This window comes from Mandrillus leucophaeus, unplaced genomic scaffold (genome assembly GCF_000951045.1).
Source record: "Mandrillus leucophaeus isolate KB7577 unplaced genomic scaffold, Mleu.le_1.0 Scaffold376, whole genome shotgun sequence".
NCBI lineage: Eukaryota > Metazoa > Chordata > Mammalia > Primates > Cercopithecidae > Mandrillus > Mandrillus leucophaeus.
Window position 1 is genome coordinate 1,132,752 of NW_012103987.1, and position 12,020 is coordinate 1,144,771.

Consider the following 12,020-nt stretch of genomic DNA (forward strand, 5'->3'; position numbering starts at 1 on the left):
AGTGGGCTTCATCCCTGGGATGCAAGGCTGGCTCAACATACACAAATCAATAAATATAATCCAGCATATAAACAGAACCAAAGACAAAAAACACACGATTATCTCAACAGAGGCAGAAAGGGCCTTTGACAAAATTCAACAGCCCTTCGTGCTAAAATCTCTCAATAAGTTAGGTATTGATGGAATGTATCTCAAAATAATAAGAGCTATTTATGACAAACCCACAGCCAATATCACACTGAAAGGGCAAAAACTGGAAACATTCCCTTTGAAAACTGGCACAAGACAGGGATGCCCTCTCTCACCACTCCCATTCAACACAGTGTTGGAAGTTCTGACCAGGGCAATCAGAAAAGAGAAAGAAATAAAGGGTATTCAATTAGGAAAAGAGGAAGTCAAACTGTCCCTGTTTGCAGATGACATGATTGTATATCTAGAAAACCCCATCATCTCAGCCCAAAATCTCCTTAAGCTGAAAAGCAACTTCAGCATAGTCTCAGGATACAAAATCAATGTGCAAAAATCACAAGCATTTGTATACACTGATAACAGACAAACAGAGAGTCAAATCATGAGTGAACACTCATTCACAATTGCTACAAAGAGAATAAAATACCTAAGAATCCAACTTACAAGGGATGTGAAGGACCTCTTCAAGGAGAACTACAAACCACTGCTCAACGAAATAAAAGAGGACACAAACAAATGGAAGAGCATTGCATGCTCATGGATAGGAAGAATCAATATCATGAAAATGGCCATACTGCCCAAGGAAATATGTAGATTCAATGCCATCCCCATCAAGCTATCAATGACTTTCTTTACAGAGTTGGGAAAAAACTACTTTAAAGTTCATATAGAACCAAAAAAGAGCCCACATTGCCAAGACAATCCTAAGCAAAAAGAACAGAGCTGGAGGCATCATGCTACCTGACTTCAAACTATACCACAAGGCTACAGTAACCAAAACAGCATGGTACTGGTACCAAAACAAAGATATAGACCAACAGAACAGAACAGAGGCCTCAGAAATAACACCACACATCTACAACCATCTGGTCTTTGGCAAACCTGACAAAAACAAGAAATGGGGAAAGGATTCCCTATTTAATAAATGGTGCTGGGAAAACTGGCTAACCATATGTAGAAAGCTGAAACTGGATCCCTTCTTTACACCTTGTACAAAAATTAAATTCAAGATGGATTAAAGACTTAAATGTCAGACCTAAAGTCGTAAAAACCCTAGTAGAAAACCTAGGCAATACCACTCAGGACATAGGCATTTGCAAAGACTTCATGTTTTCCCCAGCTTCCTCTTCAGCTTCAAGCCTGCTTCTACTCCTCCAGATGAAAGCTTGTTTTACTCTGTGCCTTTTTTCATGATAGGTCCTCCACCTAGAATGACTTTCCACCCATTTGTCTTCTAAAACTCCCACATATGCTTGCAAGACTCAACTCAAAGATAGTTTTATTAGTCAATCTTAGTCAAGATTCTCCAGAGAAACAGAACCAACAGGCTATATAGACATATAAGTGGGTATTTATGAAAGAAGTTGGCTATGCAGTTATGGAGGTCAAGAAGAGAGATCAAATTTGCCCTTCCTGTACCTTTTTGTCCTAACTAGGTCTTCAGCAGAATGAACAATGCCTGCTCACACTAGCGAGAGTGGATCGTTTTACTCAGTCTGCAGATTCAAATGTTGATCTTGTCTGAAACACTCTGATAGATATACCCAGAAATTACGTTTTATCAGCTATCTGGGTATCCCTTAGCCCAGTCAAATTGACATAAAATTAACCAGCACAGTACCTTTTAAATATTTTTTCCCTTTCCAGACCCTTCTGTGCTAAACTTTTACCAAACTTCGCCCTTGTTACATTTTAATCTGCACTGTCCAATATAATAGCTATCTGCCATACATGGCTATTGAGAACTTGAATTAAGGCTAATGTGAAATTGGATGCACAAGTCACACACAGGTATGAAAAAAGTACGTAAAATAACTTAGGAATAATTTTACATTTATTACATGTTAAAATAATAATATTTTGGGTATATTGGGTAAAATAAAAGTTTACTAGTAGAATTCATTATACTTGCTTCTCTTTACTTTTTAATGTTATCACCAGAAAATATAAAATCATATATATTGCTTATATAACATTTCTGTTGGTTAGTGCTGCTGTAGAATAACAACACTCATAACAGATAATCATTTCTTTACGCATTTATTTTGTTTCCTGCAATAGAACAAAGTGAGAATTCATCAAATATACTCAGAATTGAATTTTGTGTGTGTCAAACATTTCAACTAAATAAAATATTCTTATAATTCTTTGGCAAATCACCACAGACCGTCATAATCTCTACTAGGAGAGAACTGGTTTTCAATATTAGTTGTGTCTGAACACCTTTCCCCTGCAGTAGAACATGAGTTGAAATTTCTGAAAAGAATTCCTGAGTGAATTATTTTTCTCAAGTCAGATAATGTTTTTCAGGAAACATTCTCAGATAGTAGGTAAGTCTCATTTAAAATGTTTGCTGATCCATACTTTTTCTAAATAGACTAGAAATTGAGGGCTTGGCACAGGAAGAAAGATATGAAAAAGAATAATTAGCTTATTCTCCTACTTCATTTTTAACATTAAAGAATACCAGCTCACATCATAAGGTACTTTAATATATGCTCAAGGAATCCCAGAAGCTGTATTCTACCCCTACTTTATTGATGCTTGACTCGTCTGTGATCACTCAGATACTTAGTGTGACAGGATCAGAAGCTTGGGAGAGACTGTGCGGGGCTCCATCAAGCCCATAACTGCTTCCCAACATTATTAAGGCATATGTTAGCCTAAAGCTAAATTCTAACTGCCGGAATGTTCTGAGACAAATGCTTCATAATTAGAAAAGGCCATTTGCTGTTTACTATGGATCTGGAGCACGCCAATGTCTCCACTGCACAAATTGCCTCACAGTTAGTTTGGAGGATATATTTTAACCTTTCTTAACTGGAAAAGTTACCTTTATAATGACATATAGAGGATGGGTCATAAAATTGGACACTGCGGATAAGAATCATTATTATATACTTAATAGTAAGAAAAATTACCATCAATGTTGTCACGATATTCACACATTGGAAGGGAGTAGGCTGCCCTGTAATTAAGGAGATAGAAATAAAATAGCTGTTTCTCTAACTTCTGTTTGACTTCATATCTTTCAGAAAGCAACCTGTAAAGGCCGATGGTGATGTCCGAAAATCATTGGAAAACAATTCACCAACATAATGATTCTAAAATTTAAACTGACTTTAAAATGTTAAGGATACTAGAAGGACCAAGTGGATAATGATTTTAGTACAAATATGTTCATAATAATGATCATTATTTAGGGTATCTTTATTGAACATTTACTACACAATATGAAACTTTGTTATGTTTGCTTAACATATGTTAATCCTATGATTCTTATCTCCTTTCTATAAATATGCAAATTAAGTCTCAGAAAAGCTAAGTTACTGCCCAGGTCACGTATGTAATAAATAAGAGTTAGTTTCAGTCTGACTCCAAAGCCTAGCTTGTTTTACTAATATGTGTTCTTTGTTTTACTTTCTACTTTTTTATTTTTTTAATTGGTAGACAAAATTATACATATTTACTGTGTACCACATAATGTTTTAAAGTATGTATACATTGTAGAATGACTAAATCTAGCTAATTAACAACTGTAATACCTCATATAGTCATCATTTTTGCGGTGAGAACACTTTACATCCATTTTCTTGGCATTTTTCAAGAATACAATACATAATAACTAATGTCACTATATATGCAATATATTAATAAGTACAGTATAAAAATATTTTCTACTTTTATCCCATGGTGGTCAGAAATACTTGATATGATTTCAATAGTCTAAAATTTGTTAAAATTAATTTTGTGGCCTAACATATAATCTCTGCTAAACAGAGTTCCATATGTAGTCTGGAAGTATTCTACAGCTGTTGCATAGAACATTTGTACAATTAAATTAGGTCCATTTGATCTAGGTTTTACTTTATATCTGGGTTTCTTTATTGATTTTCTGTCTGTACGATCTGTTCATTACTACAAATAGGGTGTTTAAGTCTTCTACTATTATCCTATCACAGTTTAGCTCTCTCTTCAGAGCTATTAACATTTGTTTATATATTTAAGTGCTCCGATGTGTGCATATATATTTATAATCGTTATATCCTCTTGCTGGGTTGATCCCATTATCATTATACAATGATCTTCTTTGTTTCTTTGTAAAGTTTTTGACTTAAAATGTATTTTATCATCCGGGCATGGTGGCTCACGCCTGTAATTCTAACACTTTGGCAGGCTGAGGTGGACAGATAACCTGAGGTCAGGGGTTTGAGACCAGCCTGGCCAACATGGTGAAACCCTGTCTCTACTAAAAATACAAAAAAACTAGCTGCATATGGTGGCTTATACCTGTAATCCCCCCTGCTTGGGAGGCTGAGGCAGGAGAATTGCTTGAACCCAGCAGGCGGAGGTTGCAGTGAGCTGAGATTGTGCCACTGCACTCCAGTCTCGGCAACAGAGTAGGACTCTGTCTCAAAAAATATATATATATATATATGTGTTTTATCTAATATATTGTTTCCTTCAGCACTTTGAATGTATGATCCCACTCTCTCCTGACAGAGTTCTGCTGAGAAGTCTGCTGCTAGGCATATTGGAATTCTTGTATACATTATTTATTTCATTCTCTTTCTGCTTTCCTCTCTTTGTCTTTGATTTTTGTCAGTTTGATTATATCTTATGGTAGTCATATTTCGCTTAAATTTAATTGGACACCTTTGACCATCCAGTACTTGGATACTTATATTTTTCTTTAGGTTTGAAAAGTTTTCTGCTACTATTTCTGTAAATATGTTACTTCCTCTTCATCTTTCTTTTCTTCTTGTTTAGCCCCTATGACTTCTACATTCACACTTTTGATGCTATCCCATAAATTTCACAAGTTTTTTGTTCTTTTTTCCATCATTTTTCTCCTTTGACTATATATTTTTAATAACCTGTCTGAGTGTACAGATTCTTCTGTTCTGCACTGATGCTCTCCATTGCATTTTCTATTTCATTCATTGTATTTTTCAGCTCTAAGACTTATTTGATTTAAAAAAATTCAATCTCTCCATTACATTTCTCATTCTGATCACATTTTTTTGTCAGGTTGTTAAATTACTGTTCTGCTTCCCCGCCCCCCACCCCAGTGTGCTGCCCTTCTTTAAAATAGAGGTTTTGAGGCTGGGTGCAGTGGCTCACGCCTGTAATTCCAGCACTTTGGGAGGCCGAGGCGGGCGGATCATGAGGTCAGGAGATCGAAACCATCCTGGCTAACATGATGAAACCCATTCTCTACTAAAAATACAAAAAATCAGCTGGGCGAGGTGGCGGGCGCCTGTAGTCCCAGCTACTCAGGAGGCTGAGGCAGGAGAATGGCGTGAACCCAGGGGGCGGAGCTTGCAGTGAGCCGAGATCGTGCCACTGCACTCCAGCCTGGGCGACAGAGCGAGACTCTGTCTCAAAAAAAAAAAAAAAAAAATAGAGGTTTTGAATTATTTGTTGGGCAGTTCTTACATCTCCATTTATTTGGAGATAGTCACAAGCACCTTTTTTTTTTTTTTTTTTTCCCATTTAATAATGCCATGATTCCCTGATTTTTGTTGATTCCTGTGGTTGTACAGCAATGTCTGGACATTTGAATAAATATTTACTTATTTTACTCTTTACAGACTGACTTTTTCTGGGAAAGCTCAGAGTTACCCTCTGTCTTCAGGTGGTCTTCAGCAAAAAAGCTGAATAAGCATTTTAATTCATTCTACAGGCTCTAATTTTTAGGCACAGGAACCCCCAACAGTGTTGAAGAAGTCATCTTTAAAAGTCAAAGCTGTGTGAACCATCCAGAGTTCATCTGATGGCAGGCATTGAGGGCAACAGGGATAGATGTATGTGAGGGATCACATGTGCCAATAAAAAATCAATTCTTGCCTTTTTCCATTTTGACTGACACCCATAGGCACCAAAAAATAGGTGCTAATAAGTAACAAGTTTTGAAGATGTGGAATAGGGCTATGGAAACAAGGAACGTTCCAAGTGTCCCAGTCTTTCTCCTTGCACTCCTTTTTAACAACAATACACTATATTCTTACATTTGTTAACCCACAATTAAAATACTTGAAAATCTGTGGAAACTCAGGACTATGAAAAGCTGGTAACGGAGGCTGTGAATTGACTGACGAAGGGGGAAAGAAATGGAAAGAATAAATAAAACTTAGGTCATCTAAAACAACCCTGGCATGAGGCAAAGGTCAGTTATATTAGGCAAAAGAACAGGGGAAAACAAGGAATTTGTCTCTAAGAAATAAGTTGATTTCTGTGTAAATTGGTTATAAATGTGGGACCAAGAGTGAAAGGAGGAGTCAAGAAACCCATAGATAATAATAGAGTTATGAATATGAAAATTCTACAAGTTCCCTCTTATGAAGAACAGTAAAGATCACACAATCACTTGTGAGCTGTTTACAGAGAAACGCAATTAAGAAAGTGATAAGCTATTCCAAGCAGTCCTACTAGATTGATCTTTCTAAAGCACTATGCTAATCCCGTCGTTCCACCCACCAAACGTTCAATAGGTTCTTCCTACTGCCATAAATAAAACAAAATCTATTCATCTTTACATTTAATTCACATCTCTAGTTAAAAGTATCTTCCTAGCTTCATCTCCCAAAATCCCTTAAACATAACATATTTCAGTCAATGGACTGAATGCAGTTTCCAAATCTACCCATCCTTTTCCTGGCATCAGGTCTTTACTCCAGTTATTTTCCTCTACTTTCAGCAATCTTAGTAGTCCCTAAAGGCTTAGTTCAAAAGCCACTTTGTCTATGAAGACTTTCCCATTCACGTCAACTAGAATTTTGCCCCCTCTAAATGTCTGTAACCTTCTGATTGTGTCTCCTTAGTGACTTTTGTCACTATACCTTGCTTCATAGTTATTCATATACCTGAGTTATATTGGCTTCATAGTTATTCATATACCTGAGCTATATCAGTACCATATCCTACTCTGAGATCTGTGATAGTTCTAAAGTGTTCAGCAGATGTTTCAGATTAAATAAATGACTGGGTTGCAAAGGGGAAACAATCTGTGAAAAAGATTACAAATTGAGGACAGTCATCCTGTATAAGAGAAAGTGAAAAGTCAGTAACTGACCTAAAGTATTTGAGGGGTTTAGTAGATTTCAAGTAAATTCAATGGAGCTGTTTATAACAGAACTAAGGGCTATGCTGAAGTCAAGAGCTGAGAGATTGATTACAAACATTTTACAGGCATTTTTTGAGACCTTACTCTATGCCAAGAACTAGGAACTCATGGTACAAAGATAAACAAGATATAGACCTTGCTCTCAAATAGTTCCTAGCTACTACAGGCTAATTTCCTTTACTTTTCCTCTTTATTGATACACTCATATTTTTCTTTGTTTTATTTTTTCCATCTTAAGCTAACAGCCTTAATTATTCCATCTCAAGCGAAATTTGAATGAATTGACCAGATAGTGTTTCTGATGGATTAAGAGTGATTTCCTTCTAACTTGTAAAGTACAGAACTAAGACTAGTAATTAGAACTTATAGGGTTGCCTATTAAGATTCGCCTATTAAGATTCAATTTGGAGACAAAAGGAGTATAGCAATGGTTGAATCTTGTGCTAAGAAGTTTTCCATTATAGGAAGTGTTCAAGTAGACCAACTCATTATAATAGAGACAGGATTACTGAATCGGATGGTAAATTGAATTGGATCATCCCAAAGGAGCAACTGAGCCATAACATTTTACAGTAGCAAAAGGATCAATGCAAAGAGGAATGAGGCATACAGCTATATGATTGAGTATATTCATGATAGTTATTTTGAAGCAACTATGAGGCCCTATACTAAACCATTGATGGTTTAGAGACAGACTCTACATCAAAAGATCAGATGTCTAGAAAAAAGGTGATACCATGTGTTGACTTTAATAATGGAAATGGTGTCTCATAAGATCAATGCTCTATGAACAAATTTAAAGACTCCAGGGGATTCAAAAGAAATAAAGGACTTAGCATGCTATAGAGAGTCAATAATTGGGAGTTTGTCTTGTTTAAGCATTTTGACTTCACCATACAGGAGTATGTGGCTTTGGGCAATTAATTTAATCTTCCATCATTCTCTTTTAGGAAACAGATATCATAATGCATGCCTCATGAAACTATTCTCAGATATGAGTGATATAACTCATGGTAGATACTCAGCATAGTACCTGGCACTTAAAATATAATTCATTCATTTATGTATTTTAATGGTATTACCATCTTATAAGTATATAGGAAACAGAGAACAAATTAGCACTAACATATTGGGTAGTGACAATGAATTTTAAGAAAATTAAAAAATAAAAAACAAAAGTTTAGAGTAGTCACACAATTGGCTCACTAGCTCTGAGGAATAAAAGAAGCATTCTGGTAAATTTCATCCAGATTTAGACAGGCTGCAAGATTAAGAGGGAAAAGTAAAGAATGGCTGAGGCTGGGTGTGGTGGCTCACGTCTGTAATCCCATCACTTTGGGAGGCCAAGGCAGGCAGACACTTGAGGTCAGGAGTTCGACACCAGCCTGGCCAACATGGTGAAACCCCCATCTCTACTAAAAATACAAAAATTAGCTGGACATGGCAGTGGGTGCCTGTCATCCTAGCTACTCGGGAGGCTAAGGCAGGAGAATTGCTTGAACCCGGGAGGCAGAGATTGCAGTGAGCCGAGATGGTGCTACTGCAGTCTAGCCTGGGCAATAGAGCAAGACTCCATCTAAAAAAAAAAAAGAGAGAATGAATGATAGTGTGTTAATAAGGTGGCAAAGACAAGAAAACTGGCATACAGAAGCACAGAATTCTTTGAAGGCAAGAAATGTACCACCTTGTTCATCTTTGTCTTTTCTGTTTCTGGCACATAATAAAGGCTATAAATGTTTGCTAAATGAGTAACTCATATATATTCCTGTCTGGTGCTCTTAGGCACAAATTTCTCCTAACTCATCATTTTAGGATAGCCCTTAATTCCATCATAAACAGGCCTCATATAATTTAATTGATGTCAAAACCCAGAAACATTCTAGAATCAATAATTATTAAACAGATGATCTGTGATATTTTAGAAAAGGAAACAGAGACTGAGTGGCCATTGACTAATGAGATCCATTTGCAATAGGCTCTTCAACATGTAGGAGGGTCCATCTCACATCAGCGAGGCTCCAAACACCTCACATTTTGAGACTCAGTCATAAGTTTCAGTCTCTGCCAAGCTACCGAGATGGAGTTTGTGGCAGCCCTCTCATGATGACACAATTTCCTGCAGGTGGGACATTTTTAACAGTGTGTCTACTTCAAAAATATCTGCACATGTTTGGTAAATGTCATTGCACATCTGTGCATCACAACAGATTTTGGCTTGAATCTCATTAGGAAAATGAGCATTACATCTGTAAGTCCTTTTGTCAGTTGGATAGGCTGTATCCCCAAATACTACACCAAGATGCTGAAAACATATGCTTACATATTTGCTGAAATTCAAGCAAACATCTTTAAAAAGCCATACTAATAACTATTCCTTACAAGTTAAACGATGTGACTTTAACACAGAAACATTATTAAAATGTATTCTCCCAAAGAAGGGATTTTCCTTTTCCTAGTCAGTTCTTAGAATGCTTCTCTTTCTGCAAACAGTGTACATATGCCAGAAGCCATATATTTGACATATCCTTAATTAATCTCATTTCTTGAAGGGAAAATGAAGCATCAAGATTATATGTCTATTAGCCCCCTGCTGTAACCCTCCTGCAGAGCTACTGTTGACACGCTTCAGAAGTTTCCATTTTTGTCATATATCTCTACATCACCTCAGTTCACTGCCACCTTAAGGCTAGACTCCACAGTCATAATTTATGAATCCTTTCAAGTTCTCACGTAAATATGAAAACAATGTTTCCATCTAGACCCTGTTAAGAAAGTATATGACAAGGCTGCATAAAAGAAACAGATGCAATACTACTTGGCGTTTATTTTCTAAGCACTAGTAGACTTTGAAATAGAAATGTCCCATTTTGGCCCATTTTCTCTTTAGTAAATTATATGTCATTCTCTAAGTTTGGCAGAATTCTGGGAAAAAATCACCAGGAAAAGGAGCTCTCTAACAGCCTTCTCTGCTGGCAGATGACATCAAGAAATGTCAAGTGAGCTCAGCTGTTTTACATTTTCAAAATTGTCTGCTTTGGCACATTATGAGAATGCCATTTTCCTTCTTGTGATTTTTCTAGTCTGGGAAGACACATAGTGTTGCAAAGAAAACTGATCATTCAACAATGATTAGAAAAATAAGCTGTAATTGACACGAATGCCGAGGTTGATTGTATGATTATGCAATATGAAAACTGATCCTCCTTATTTACACAGGTGAAAGAAACAGTGGAATCTGTTCTTTACAAAAGGATCACTGGTATCTTCCGTACGTAGGAAAAAAATCTGAATGACTTCTAGAAAGATTCTGTTTAAACACATTAAACATTCTCCTTTTTTGTGCATTGAGCATTCTCTCCACACAATGGCACCAATTTTGAGTGTACAACACAACGATACTCAGAGTGTTATCGAGTCTCCCTAATGACTTGCTCAACTACATAAATCCAAAGGTAGGTCGACACATTACTCACCCTTCCCCTCCAGTCCTTCCATCAAATTCCAGTTGTAACTAAGTATGCTTCTCTTTGTGTCATCTCCTTATGCCTGCCTCACCTCATAGGTAATAAGTCTCAAAACTGAGTTATTCTGGAGGTTTATTATAATAAGTAGTTTGTGAACTTTTGATTTTTAAAATAAGAGCAAAAGTTAATATTTAATAATTGTTTTGATAACACGTTCCCAAATTCTGACTTTGATAAACTCTGCCCTTGGTCAACAAAATTGTGCCAACTCTTTCAGCAGGGAATGGCAGACCTGGGATTGCCAAATATTTGCTCACACCATTTGAGAATGTACACTTACTAAACGGAGATGAAGATAGGTATAAATACACACAGCAGAATTACTTCTAAACTCTTAAGCCTAGCTACTACTGAGGCTTCCATGGATGTGTTGTTGTTCTGCCAGCAGCATCTGTTCTTTGGGGAACTACCATGCTGAGTAACGTAATTCCAGTGCCCAGTCCCTACCCATCCTTGGTCCTCCTTTAAGTATGATTGATCAAGTTACATTGTTGCTTAGAGTAGATTGAATCTGGTCTCTGTCTCAAGCCCGCGAAGGGGTCCTCAATGCCTTACATGTTGCTAATTCTGACAAGAGCACAAGACTCTTATTTATATATGCATAATACAGAAAGGATAATAAACTCTGAAAGCTTGAAGCTGTTTGAATAAAATTTGACAATTTCCATAGGTTTTTACTCATCAGGTTTTAACTTTTTGAAATAATACTTAGATAAAAACAAGTTACAATTCCATTTTATCAGTAGACAAAAGGCTTAGAGGGATTAACTGATTTTATGAAGATTATCCAACCAAAGGTTCAGCTATAGAGCTCATCTTCTGTAAGTCCTTCAAGGACATTCCCAATTCATATCACATAATTTTAACCACAATGACCAAAAATGTTCAGATTAATATTTTACCAATTTAATATTTATATTTTCTAAATAGTAAACCTGGAATGCATAACTCTATACACAGCGAATTATTTTAAAGGCAAATTACTTAAGGATGGACATATTTCTAGAAATCTTAAAGCAGTCTGACTGAATTTCTTGAAAGTTATGACTAAGTGGTCAGGATCTCAAGACACTAAGTAGAATCATTAGTAAGTGTTGATACAAAAAGGAAAATACTAAGTCACAAGTAAAGCTTGAAAGTAATGAAATATTTGTCCCACAATACATATTTAGGAAATATTA

The 12,020-nt window shown here is 36.3% G+C and overlaps 1 protein-coding gene across 1 annotated transcript in view; it reads right to left on the reverse strand.

Annotated features, from left to right (window-relative positions):
* Positions 1-12,020, reverse strand: part of PRKG1 (protein kinase, cGMP-dependent, type I) — a 1,334,865-nt gene that overhangs the window by 552,522 nt on the left and 770,323 nt on the right. The window lies entirely within an intron of this gene.